This window comes from Nicotiana tabacum, chromosome 18 (genome assembly GCF_000715075.1).
Source record: "Nicotiana tabacum cultivar K326 chromosome 18, ASM71507v2, whole genome shotgun sequence".
In the NCBI taxonomy this organism is placed as follows: domain Eukaryota; kingdom Viridiplantae; phylum Streptophyta; class Magnoliopsida; order Solanales; family Solanaceae; genus Nicotiana; species Nicotiana tabacum.
The window spans coordinates 83095997-83110112 of NC_134097.1; the positions used below are offsets into that span (position 1 = coordinate 83095997).

Here is a 14116-nt window from a genome sequence, read left to right on the forward strand (position 1 = left end):
TGAGCACAACGTTTCACCCTCAGACGGATGGGCAGTCTGAGCGCACTATTCAGATATTGGAGGACATGTTACGTGCTTGTGTCATCAATTTCGGAGGGTCATGGAGTCGATTTCTACCACTTGCAGATTTTGCCAATAACAACAGCTACCAGTCGAGTATTTAGATGGCTCTGGATGAGGCTTTGTATGAGAGGTGGTGTATATCTCCAGTTGGCTGGTTTGAGCCGAGCGAGGCTATGCTATTGGGGATAGACTTGGTGCAAGATGATTTAAAGAAGGTGAAAGTGATTCAGGAGAGGCTTCGTACAGCACAGTCGAGACAAAAGAGTTATACTGACAGGAAGGTCCGGGATGTGTCCTACATGGTTGGTGAGAAGGTTTTGCTGAAGGTTTCACCGATAAAAGGTCTTATGAGATTTGGGAAGAAAGGGAAATTGAGTCCTCGGTTCATTGGGCCTTTTGAGGTGCTTCAAAGGATTGGGGAGGTGGCTTATGAGCTTACTTTGCCACCAAGATTGTCGAGTGTGCATCCGGTATTCATGTCTCTATGCTCTAGAAGTATATTGGAGACCCGTCACATGTTCTAGATTTCAGCTCGGTTCAGTTAGATGATGATTTGACTTATGATATAGAGCCAATGGCTAGTTTGGAGCATTAGGTTCGAAAGTTTAGATCAAAGGATATAGCTTTAGTGAAAATGCAGTGGAGAGGCTGGCCCGTGGAAGAGGCTACCTGGAAGACCAAGCAGGATATGCGGAGCAGATATCCTCACCTATTTGAGGCTTCAGATATGTTTCTTGACTTCGTCGACGTTTGTTTAAGAGGGGGAGGATTTGACGACCCAGCCAGTCGTCTCATGAGTTACCGCTCTATTTTCCCTATTTCTGCTTTGTATTGTTTTGTCTATCGGTTCTATATGTTATTGGGTTGGTTGGCTCGGGTTGGGAAAGGATTCGGTAAGGTTTGAGACACTTAGTCTCTTTTGAGGAAGCTTAAGTTGGAAAAGTCAAACGAATGTTGACTTATGTATTAGAGGGCTCTGATGTGAGTTTTGATGGTTTGGATATCTTCGGGAGGTGAATTGGGACTTAGGATCATGATTGGAATGTGTTTTGGAGGTCTGGAATAGATTTAGGCTTGAATTGGCGGAAATGGTATTTTAACATTTTCCGGTTGATAGGTGAAATTTTGATATAGGAGTCAGAATGGAACTCTGGGAGTTGTAGTAGTTCTACAGTGTCATTTAGGATGTGTGTGCAAAATTTCAAGTCATTCGGACATGGTTTGGTATTCTTTTTGATTAAAAGCATAATTCGGAAGATTTTTGGAAACTTAGGCTTGAACCTAATGTGTTTTGGTTGATTCAACATTATTTGAGGTGTTTTGAAGATTGGTATAAGTTTGAATAAGGTTATGGGATATGTTTGTGATAGGTTTTAAATATTCTTGCCTTATGTTTTGATGATCTAACAAACTTATTGTTAAGAACCAGATAGGGAACCTAACCTACTTGGACTATACTGCAAGCTTTAACGGATTCCAGCTAAAGGTGAACTGCTACAGCTTCAGGAGCTAGGAACCCACACAAGGACCTGATACTCTTGTGGTTTCCTCATAGCAGTACAAAGTCAATTGGACACAGCTGGAAATGAAGTGACTGACGGCACTATTTCTGCTGCACTGCACTATCTCCAGCGCCCACTCATTCTCTAACAAAATAAAGTGCTCACATCATTTAAAGTGATGTGATCAAGATGTACCTACAAAGAGTTTTATACAAAACATCACTTGTAGGTATCAGTTTCTCATTCAAGCTTCTTGCCAAAACTGAGAAATCAATCCTCTCAAGCTTGAAGAACAAAGTTGAACGCAACTACGGACCAATTCCTAAAAGATAGCATGTTGTTATCCTAGTTGAGTTGTAACTTTGTTATTGTACTTGTTATATCTCCTAAACTTCTTAGCTAGAAGCATTTGATTAGGAATCCTCTTGTATATCCATAAACTCCTTGAGTTTATGTTGTTACTAGATTTAGTCATAAGCAAAAGTCTTTGTAATTGTAGAATTACAATGTGTCTTGTGGTGAAAGCATCACAAGTTAGAAAAAGCCTTTGTAACTAGGAAGTAACAAAGTGGCTTGTGGTAAGAGTACCACAAGTTAGTTGAGTAAATCCTTTGCAATATGAGTCATTGCAAAGTGGCTTGTAATAAATTCTTTACAAGTTAGTAAAGTTAAAAGCCTACAGGTGTATGTCGTGGTTTTGTGATCCCCTTGTGTGGGATTTTTCCACGTAAAAATCCTCTGCCTTATTTACATACTGATTTATTAAGCATTCTCAGCAGAATCTTGTAGAGAACCAGTTACTCTACTGTTTGGTGGACCCATACAAATTAACAGTTTGTGTTATTGGTTGAGGTCTTGGGGGCCTCGAAGTATTTTCGAATGGTTGATGGAGAGTTGGACTTTTTGGGAAGCTGCAGAATATTTATGCTTCTGTTGTTTCCACACCTACGGATTGGGGACCACAGGTGCAATGCCGCAGATACGAAGAAATGGTCGCAGATGCGGTCAAGGATGCGAGGGGCAGGAGCCGCAGATGCGGTATGCTGAGCGCACCTGTGATGGCGCATGTGCGATTTTTGGTCAGTTAAGTGGAAACCGCAGTTGCGTGGTTAAGACCGCAGAAGCGGGACTGCAGAAGCAGTTAAAGGGCCACAGGTGCGGATTCCCTGGGCCAGTTTGTATATAATGTTTCCTTTGCGAAATTTTGCTAAGTTCTTCATCTTTTGAAGTCGAGAAGCGAGCTAGGGCGGTGAAATCAAGGGAGAATCAAAAGGAATCAGTTGGGTAAGTTTCCTAAGCTTCATTACTTGAGTTTATGGTCATTTTTCGATTGGTTAATCATGGTATTAGTGGAGATTAAAGGTTAAAATTGGGGAAACTAGGGCTTGGTATTGGAAACCTAGACTTGAGGATTTGAAGGACCATTTGTGGTCGGATTTTGGTACTCTTGGTATGTATGAGCTCGTGGGAGGATAAGGATTCCATTGATGTAATTTTTGTCGAGTTTTGAGACGTGGGCTCGAGGGTCGGGTTTGGCCTATTTCGCGATTTTTGGTATAATTTGATTATTTTTGCTTGGATTTCGATCCTTTAGCACATTCTAATATTATGATTCTGATTTTGGGTAGGTTCGGCCCGAGTTGAGGCCGAGGCGAGAGGCAAAGGCACCGCGAAGTAGTAATTCACTCGATTTGAGGTAAGTAACCATTGTAAATTTGAAACTGAGGGTACAAAACCCCGATATTTCGAACTGATTTGATAAATGAGGTGACACACATGCTAGGTGACGAGCGTGTGGGCGTGCACCGGTAGGGATTGTGACTTGGTCCGTCCCGTAGCGACTATTATGCCACGTACCTGATTTGAAATCTTATGATATTCCGTATTTTAGACATTTATACTGTATTATGGGTTGCATACCATGTTTAGGGCCTTGTGCCGACCTGTTGAGACCCTTAGGGGCATTTCTATTGTTCTTTCTCACTCTATTTGTTTAAAAGCATATCCTCAGTCATGTTTTTACCTGTTTATTGTTTAAAACTTGTTTTATCACTCTACTTCTTGAATGTGAGGACTGTTTGGACTGAGTTTCCCTGAATTCTACTGTTATGCCCAAGTGGCTGTGAGGTTAATGACTAAGAAAGGTTGAGACACATATATATATATATATATATATATATATATATATATATATATATATATATATATATATATATATATATTGGATGGACTGCACGCTACAGCGATATATATTGGATCGGGCTGTGCGCCGCAGCGATATGACGCTTGGGCTGTAGGAGCCCTTCCGGAGTCTGTACACCCCAGTGAGCGTAGTCGACTATAAACTATGGATCGAGCTGCATGCCGCAGCAGTTAATATGATTATTATTAATATGAGATATTATTGAGCCTGAGTGCTGAGAGTGAGTACTAAGTGACGAGAGCTGAGTCATGAGTGACTGCGAGGCTGCCCGAGAGGCCATATTATGAGTGAAACCTTGCCCGAGGGGTGCATTTATGATATTTTCACTGATTTCACTCTTCTTTTAAAATAAGCCTCTGTTGAAAATTGCTAAGTAAATGATTTTATGTTTTCTAATTGAAACTGAAGTTTTATGACGAAACTTGTTTTTAAACTGTGGAGTTTGATCTGTTAACCTGTTGTTTACTCCTTTATATGATTTTAACTACTCATCACTTCTTTCAGAGCTTATTTACTTGAGTTACTTACTGAGTTGGCGTACACACGTTACTCCCTACAACTTTTGTGCAGATCCAGGTGCCCGAGCGGCAGAGTGAGGGTCCTCAGCATTGTCAGAGTTTGTCAGAGACGGCAAGGTAGCTGCATGGCGTCTGCAGCCCTGCTTTCCTCCTTCCTATCTTGTTCTTTTCTGCATTTTAGACCTGTGATGTATTAGAAAGTTGGTTTGTATATTTAGAGGCTCTAGACTCGTGACACCAGATGTTTGAACTGTGTTGGTTAATGTTTATTGATTTTCGCATATTTTTAGTCGTTTTATACATTTCTTATGAAAAATTGAGATTTAAACCCGTGTTAGAAAATAGTTTTATAAAAGAAATTCGTTGTGATTAATGTTTGAGTTGGCTGGCCTAGTAATGTAGTAGGCACCATCACGACCGAGTAGTTGGGGTCGTGACAAATAATTCTTAGACCGCCCTCTACCTTTTCTCGTGCCCTCCACAACCAGCTGCTCACACCTCCTTACCGGAGCATCTAGGCTTCTCGCACTACTAGAAATTCGGTAAAAATCGAACAACTTTGGTCGGTCAAAAAACCTGCCAAAAACCGACCAAAGTTGGTCGGTTTTTCAAAATATTTTAATTTTTAATTTTTTATCTTACGAAACTGACCAACTTTGATCGGTTATTTTTAGCGCAAAAATGCGGGAAACTATTTTTGAGTCCCGTCAAAATTTATTTTTCAAGAAACCGACCAACTTTGGTTGATTTTTGCAATTAAAATAAATAAAAATTAATATTAAAAAAATCGACCAACTTTGGTCGGTAAATTTAGCCGGTCATTTTAAAAAATAATTTTATTTTTTAATAAAACCGACCAACTTTGGTCGGTTATTTTCGTGCGAAAATACAATTAAAGAGTATAAATAAAAAAATAAGACAATCTTAAAATAAAATGCACCAATAGTCTCGTGGTAATAGTATTCTGTCACAGTATACAACCCGGTTCGATTCCCAGATGGTGAATCTTTTGATTACAAAATTAAAATACCGACCAACTTTGGTCGGTTTTTTTTTTTGCAATATTTTGTTTTTGAATTTAATTGACCGTCCAACGTTAGTCGGTAATTTCCGACCAAGTTTGGTCGGTCTATTAAAACGACCATCAAAATACCGTCCAAGCATATTTGGTCGGTGATTGGCCATAACCGACCAAAGTTGGTCAGTGTTTTTGGTCTGTATTTACCGAATTTCTAGTAGTATCCTCTGAACATGCCCGAACCATCTGAGCCCCGCTTTCCGCGTCTTGTCATCAATGGGAGCCACGTGCACCTTCTCCCGAATAATCGTTAAATTCTCCACAAAAATACTGAAATGTTAAACTTTTGTATTATAGCAAAATAACAAATGAAAAAAATTTAAATGGTGCGGGACAGATTGAAAATAGGAAAATTTACTATGCAGAGCGGGGCGGGTTAAAATTTTGCGGGTTAACCCTCAAACCGCCCCGCCCCGCCCCACTGCCATCCCTAACAAACATATACCTTTCAAAATATCCTTTCTTACTTGGAGAATTTTGAAAGGCATACACTACCTTTTGATGAAATGATGACTATTTTTGGAAATTAGATTATCTCTAGATGTTGCTGCTGCAGCTCCTTATAAATAAAGACAATGCAACATGCCTTCGCAGAAAGAGAAGATGTTAAGTACATATATGGAATTACATTTGGTATACGACACCAAATGTTACGTATTAGAGTCTTTCTAGATAGTTGGTGGAAGACTAAGGCAATAAAGTACAATCTAATGATTCAAGCAATACCACTCTTGATTGTATGGGAATTGTGGAAGGTTAGATGCTCATGTAAATATATAAGACCAACGGAAGTTTGTGTAACGCAATTTAGTAATGGCTTGGATCCAACTCAGTGTGATTCTGGATAACTTAAGACCTCATGAGGGAATGATTAAAGTGAATAGTGATAGAAGCTTTGTAAGAGACAGGGAAAAGTAACAATGATTGGCGGCATATATGGTCAGGGATGCAGAAAGGAGACTTCATCATATGACTACCTCACTTCCAGTTACCTGCAAAAGTAACAATGAAGTCGAGGCATTAATTAGGGGCTACATGGTGTAGGGAGAATGGCTTTAGCAACTTTATCCTTAAAACTTGACATATCCTTAATATATGCTCACAATGCTGGAGGATATTATTAATTGAAGACACAATATATATAGATTTTGAACCAAGCTGGAGCTAAAGTTACTCTTTACTCTATAAAAGCCAACCAACTAGCTGATATATTAGCCAAAAATGCATCATCTGTTCAGGGAGAATTAGCCATATTTTTTTGCATATCAGAACATCCCTAGAGATGCAAAGGGCTCTTTTCAGATGGATATATAAAAGTGAACTTTTCAGTTTTAGAATTAAATATGATAATGCTAATATTTATGTCATTTAAATGTATGTATAGTGGACTGGACTGGACTGGACTGGACTGGACTGTTTTGTTGTATCGTCGGCTGGAAATAAACCCCCTACAAAAATAATATTCATGGTTAAAAAAATGGAACAATAACATAGTACCGAGATATGGTAATCAACAAGAATAAAAAGAACAACAAGAACACAAAGATTTTTACGTGGAAAACTCTTTTGAATAAGGGAAAGAACTACGGCCCCGAGAGGAGCAACTGATATTACTATTGCAAGGAATTTTACACTTTGTAGGTCTGAGTAAAATACTCCAAAGACCACTACAACACTCAAAAGAAATAACTCTCTTTTGGTATTCCCACCTCACTACAATATCATTCACTCTTTATTTTTCTCACGGACTATTTTCTTATACCCTGTCTGTGAAACCTCACTCTTTTTTTCTCTTTGTTGGTGTGTAGAAATGAGAGCCGAAGCTCTCCTTTTATAGCTTATGCCTCACTCTCTGAAGCCTACTATATTTGACATTTTACACACTTTTCCTTCTTTTTCTTTCTTTCATTTATGGGGATGGACTTTCTTTCCTTCCTTTTCTTTCTTTCATTTATGGGGATGGACTCTATAAATCTCCCCCTCCAGACTCATTCACCTGAATGAGGTAACATCGAACTTCTAGCTTGAGTGCATGCCGACAAATTTTTTGCACAATTTGAACTTGTCTCTTGGTACCACCTTGGTCAGCATATCTGCGGAATTCTCACCTTTAGAAATCTTCAAGACTTTTAGAGATCCATTCTCCACCATTTCTCGAATCCAGTGATATCTCAGGTCTATGTGTTTGGTCCTTGCATGGTACATGGAGTTCTTGCTAAGGTATATTGCATTTTGACTATTACAATAGACGGCATACTCCTTCTGACGCAATCCAAGCTCTTGAACCGTTTCAACCATATCATCTCCTTGCCAGCTTCAGTAGCAGCAATATATTCCGCTTCAGTTGTAGCGAGTACGACACACTTCTACAACCTCGACTGCCATGATATAATTTCCCCTGAAAATGTAAACAAATATCCAATAGTGTACTTTCTGTTATCAATGTCACCTGCCATATCATCATCTGTATAGCCCTTCAATATTGGATTAGATCCTCCAAAGCACAAACAATCTCGCGTGGTACCTCTCAGGTACCTGAGTACTCACTTGATTGCTTCCCCCCAGGATTTTCAAGAAACCTACTGACAACACCAACTGCGTGAGCAATACAGGTCTAGTGTATACTGTAGACATGTAATTTTTGACCCTCCCCAAGATTTTACATATTTTGGCATTTAAATGTTTAGTTTAGGCCTAATATTGCTATTTCAGCTAGTTTATTTTGTCACAAAAATAAAAATTATAAAAATAGGTTTGTCTTAATGGTTTGTTTTATTTAATTGTTATTTTTAGTTAAGTAGAATTAATTAGTAAATGGTGTAGTATTTTTAGTCTTATTTTAGAAGAAAGAGTATGAGATTTGAGGCTAATTTTTATTTGGTCTTAATTGAAGAGGTCCAAAGAGATGGCCCAATTTTAAAGCCCAAACCCTAAGACCCACTCTCTTTTCTTCTTATACACCCTAACACACATTTTCAAGACCTAGACACAACCCAAAAAAACTGTAGACCTAACAAGCTACAGCTGCAGCACTCTATCTCCCAGTCGTTCCTGCTGCTTTATCTTCAACCTTCAGCACCATTCACACACAAGACCTAAGAGCTGAGAATGCCCAAGCTTCAGGCGTTTTTGGACCCTTCTCCTTCGTCTTCCTCAACCTAATGCCACTCTCCCTCGCCTGAGAACTAGCCTCATCGTCACCCCTCCTATTCAAACAAAAGAACCAACAGACCTAACCCGACACGACCTAAGCAAGGAGATGAACAACATAAGAAAAAACACCCTAGACTTAAAGACCCCTCCATTGTCTTCATTGCTTCTGGAATTCTCACCAAACCAACGACCAAACGAACAGAAACCAGCGACCCTTTCCTTCGTCTCACAACAACTGGCGTCCAAGTCGGAAAACCACCTAGAAAATAGTTGCACCAGCACCCTGAGTCCTCTCTCCCTTCTCCTCAAACGCATCATTTCACACCAGCGACCACCAGTGACTATCTTCAGTCCAAAATGAGAGCAACAATAGTGAGCAAAAGTTTCTGCTTTCTCTTCTCGTATCTTTGATTTTCATCAGAAAACAGAGGTTAAAAAAATAGTGAGAGCTATACATTGGAACGGATGCTCAGATATGAGTAAAGGGACGTAGCGAGGTATTCATTTCAGAGTTCGATGAGGTTTCCGGCGAGGTTTACCGGTTTAGATCTTGTTCGTGGTTTCGTTGCTTGGCATCGTCAACTGTACGACAGTCAAATTTCAGATCTATTCGAGGTTTATTCCTCCTTTTATTTACTATTTTGGCTTAATTCCATGCTTCCAGTAATTTTGTTAATCTCTCTTTGATATGTTTTGTTGATCTTTGAATTAATGTTTCGTTTTTTGCTCGTGATGCATGGCAGAATTTGTTTGCGTGTTTTTGGTTCTTTTGATTGTTGTTTATGTGTTTCTTTCATGTAATTTTATATTCGGATGAATTCTTAATAGCTAAAGTAAATTCGAAGTTCCGTTGGCAATGACTTATTAAAAGATAAAGGTTTTGAGGCTTTAGGATTGATAATATAGTGATATAATATTAATTTAACAAAGTTGAGTAGGTTAGATGATTGCTTGGATGTTCGAAAGGTCTTATGCCGTGGGAATGGGAAAAACTAAACATAATTAAATTGTTACATGTTTTAATTTCTATTTCTATTTTTTTATTTACCTTATTACATTGATCGCTAGGAGCATGCTTAGGCCATTGTCACTTGGGGTAGGCAAACTTTTAGGTGCGTAAATGAATCATCATGACTATGGGTACGATTCCTGTGGCATAGTCATAATACCTAATCCCAAAATTTGAGTGCACGCTGGCGTGACATGACCCCCTGACTCCGAACAATAATGAAATTAAACATGTTGTAGATCGTGGGTATGGTTCCCGTGACGTGATTCACAATGTGTACCAATCAAACGAGTGTGCGACATTGCGACTTGTTCCAACTTAATTCCATAAATAATTAAGAGCGGTTTTGAAAATGCAATAGGCTCTAAATATGTAATTAATCAGATAATTAGGACAACAATAATATTAGAATGATCGTGCTAAAACCACGGAACCCGAAAATTCTAACACCTTCTCTTGGTTAATAAAATTCCTTACCTGGATTTTTGTGTTTCGCAGACTGTAAAACCGAGTCAAACTTCCTCGATTTGGGATTTTAAACCAGTGATTTGGGATACTATAAATTATTCCAAGTGGCGTCTCTGAATTTAAATAAATAATCCTGTTTCAATTATTGTCACTTTAATTGGAAAAACTCTCATATACCCCTTTTCGGGTAGAAAAATGAGGTGTGACAGCTCTTACAACTCCGCTGGGGATACGAGCTCAGAATCTCTAGTTCAGGGTTCAGAATTCGAGCTTAGAATAATTGTTGTAGTTGGCTTTGTTTATTATCTGATTTTTATGTGTTTGAGCCTAATGTGCTAAATGTCGCTTTGATATTATTTGAACTTTATATAAACTGTTATGAGACCCTTCTTCTCTCTGAGTCTTCCAAATCTTCTGGGAAGTGTGACTTCTTTTTTGTTAGTGTCATATCCTTAATTTAGAACAAGGTTCGGACAAGTTGCAAAGCCGGATGATCTTTTGGTTACCGGTACGCTGCCCCCCCTCGAGTTGCCCACTCGGGTAAGCCAAATCTAGAACAATACACCTAGGTTTTTAAACCTAGAATAACATTGTCTCATGCCGGATCCCTAGTAGGAACGTTTGTTTGCATCACGTGCATTTGACTTTGGGGACTCAACACAGGGGTTGGGTCCGTCTAGGATAGGTATACCCAAAATCAAAAGACCATCCTAATGCATCCTATGTGCTACATATTGCAATCTTCAAAGGTAAAAGGGGTCATTTGGCAGACCAATGAGGCTTGAGGATAAATGATAAAAAAGAGGGTGAAGTGTAAAAAATAAAGTAAGTAGGGCCCAGTTATGTTTTTCTTTCACATTTTTTAAAGAAAAAGAAAAAAAACATGAAAAATCCAAAAGATTTTTTACTTTCCCATCATTTTTCAAAAAAAAAAGGAAAAAGAAAATCCAAAAGGAGTTTACATGTTTCATCATTTTCAAAAAAAAAAAGACAAAAATATATTTTCTCTAAATTAGTTATTTTTTTAATTCTCGCCCGTATCCAATCTTCCCGTACTATGCATACCTGATTCTCGTCTTTCGGGGCGTGATACATAGGCAACCCACATAGGATCCGGTCTTCTTAGTAAGTCTTAGGTTACTGGTTTCGAGGGTCGTAGCCAAATCTTGCATGTCTAGCCACTTTTGGCCACATCGGTCATTTTGCAAAATATGGCTATTTTTGCAAAGTGGTTTATTTAATTGTGTCTGGAGAGTCTTCAATCCACAATTAGGTGTCTCTTTACTTTAAGGTCTGTCCTTGTCGAATTTGCATGTCTTGCCGCTTTTGGCCACATCGGCCGTTTTGTAAAATAGGGCTATATTCACAAAAGTCGTTCAATTAACACATGTCTTAGAGTCCTAAGTCCATAATAAGGTATCCTCTCAGTTTAAGGTCCATTACGTTGAATTTGCTTGCTTAGCCATTTTTTTGGCCACATAGGCCATTTCTACAAGTAATTTTCCATGTCTTAAAGGTCACTTTTGTTGAGTTTGCACTTCTAGTCACTTTTTGGCCACATAAGTCATTTTGCAAAAATAGCCTCAATCATGTCTTGCATGTGTCCAATAGGAAGTGTTATTGTCTCACATAGTATTCTAAGTCTTTAACTCTATTTGATTTTAGTTTTTCATACAGGTGTGGATCTACTTACCGGAGATTGAGCATGACAGATACTCCAGGACCATCCAGTCAGGACCGCTACATCCAGGAGTTGCTTAAGGAGATTTTTTTTATGTTTTCAGTCTGTTTTTTTTTGTTGTCTTGTACTTTATAGTCATGTTCAGTAGTACTGATTCTTTTAGTTGGTGTCAGAGTTTGTCGTAGTATAGTTAAGTTTGTCAAGTCTCCTGTTATCGTATTTTCTGTTTTATATTTGAAAATCTAAAAAGAGTTGTAAATGAAACATCCAAGAAGATTTTTGTTTCTTAGTTTATTTTGTCCATTACTTTTCCAGAACTACGCTTGATCTGATTCATGAGGGACATGATACAGAGGCAACCTATATAGGGTTCGATTGAATCATTTTTTTAAGTTAAAAGAAAAAGGAAACAAAAAAAAGAGATGAAATTATGGGATGTGAGAAATGAGAGGAGAGAAAAGAGTGATAATTAGAAAAAAAGAGGAAGGAAAATGAGCAAGCCAAGAAGTGCTATAAAAGAAAAGAAAGAGAAGATTGAAATGAACAAAATGGGATGATGTCATATGACATTCATACCCTCGAAGTCATTTTAGAACCGATAACTCTGACTAGGTGCATTTCACATAATTTGAGATTGTCTTATGTTAAATGCCCTAACGCTAACGTGATGACTTCATTTTGTTCCTTTTTGTTATTTTCATAAAGTAGAAGGGTGGTTTGTTTGTGGTTCTTAATGTGGTAACTCTTCTCTACAACATAAAGTTGAAAGGCAATGGCAGATGACAACAGAATTGAGTCGGTTGATACTAGTGCTTAAAAGCAATTGGTTGAACATGACAATGGGTTGGTTGAATAAGTAAGGATGTTAAGACAACACATGGCGGACATGTACAGGGTTTGGATGACTGGAAAGGCAGCACCCCCGCCACCACCTAGCTTTCTAGATGCTACCCTTACCCAAACTCCGGTCATAGTGCCAGATAATTCCCCGTACTCTCCAGATTCTCCTACTTATCACAGCTTTCCCAACCACCCTAGTAGCTCCCCCACTCGTCCTCCAACTGCCTTTCCCAAAAATCGCCCTCCTGTCATATCCATTATCCCCACGATCATAACTTCTCAACAATCTTCCCTTCATAGATCCAACAATGAACACCCACTCAAAACTCATGATGCCCAATATTACTCCTCAGAGGTTGCCCACAAGGTCCTTGACTCATACAATTATAGCCCTCGGAATGAGCCTCATGTTGAAAATGAATAGTTCATTGGAAAAGAAGGGCGAGATGAGATATCCAGGAAGCTGAAAGGTATAGAACAGTCCTTAAGGAGCATGCAAGGGATGGGAAATCAGACTAACATGTCTTATAATTACTTGTGTATGTTCCCTGATGTTCATCTGCCCGCGGTGTTTAAAATGGCAAAGTTTAACTTGTATGATGGGCGTGGAGATCCAGTAGCCCATGTGAGGGGTTATTGCAGTGAAATGAGAAGTGTTGGTAGGAAAGATGATTTGTTGATGGCGCATTTCAGTGAGAGTTTGAGTGGGGAAGCCTTGGAATGATATACTCGTCAAGATGTCAAGAAGTGGCATGCATGGGATGACATGGCTCAAGATTTTGTTTGACACTTTCAGTACAATCTAGACATTATCCCATACTACTCCTACCTGTCTAAGATGGAAAATAAACTCGATGAAAGTTTTAGGGAGTTTGGGCTCAGATGGAGGGAACAAGCTGCTCGGGTCAGCCCCCTGGTTGGTGAAGAAGAAATGGTTGAGCTTTTCCTACTAGCCCAGGGGCCCACCTACTTCAATAATTTGATCTCGACCTTGGGTAAACCTTTTAATGATGTGGTAAAATTGGGGGAGGTGGTAGAGGAAGGAATCAAGTCAGGCAAAATCATGAGTTATTCTGCATTGAAAGATACTGCAGAAGACATTCAGAACATCTTAGTAAGTTTGGGTGGAAGAAAGAGAAATAGAAAAGATGTTGTTGAGCCCCGCCAACGACAGGATCCAGTGGGCATTCCTGCTCAACGCTTTCAACCTCAATATCGACCCCATGGGTATCCCTGTGCTCTAGATAATCCTTGTCACACCTCCTTTTTACGCACCCGCGTGGGCGCAAGGGAGTTTTTTCAAATTAAAGGACAATCGAAACGGGATTGGTTTGTTTATTTCAGAATCGCCACTTGGGAGATTTAGGGTGTCCCAAGTCACCAATTTTAATCCCGAATCGAGGAAAAGAATGACTCTATATTATAGTCTGCGTACCAGAAATCTGGATAAGGAATTCTGTTAACCCGGGAGAAGGTGTTAGGCATTCCCGAGTTCCGTGGTTCTAGCACGGTCGCTCAACTGTTATATTCGGCTTGATTATCTGATTTTATACAAATGTAAACTTATGTGCCAATTTTATCTTTTAACCGCTTTTGTCGTT

General features: G+C 39.0%; 1 long non-coding RNA gene across 1 annotated transcript; it reads left to right on the plus strand.

The window, feature by feature from the left end:
- The first annotated feature begins 8356 nt into the window (after positions 1 to 8356).
- Positions 8357 to 11989, plus strand: LOC142172933 (uncharacterized). Its single transcript, XR_012702173.1, has 2 exons — positions 8357 to 9132; positions 11660 to 11989. It is a non-coding gene; the product is annotated as an uncharacterized LOC142172933 (long non-coding RNA).
- The last annotated feature ends 2127 nt before the right edge of the window (positions 11990 to 14116 follow it).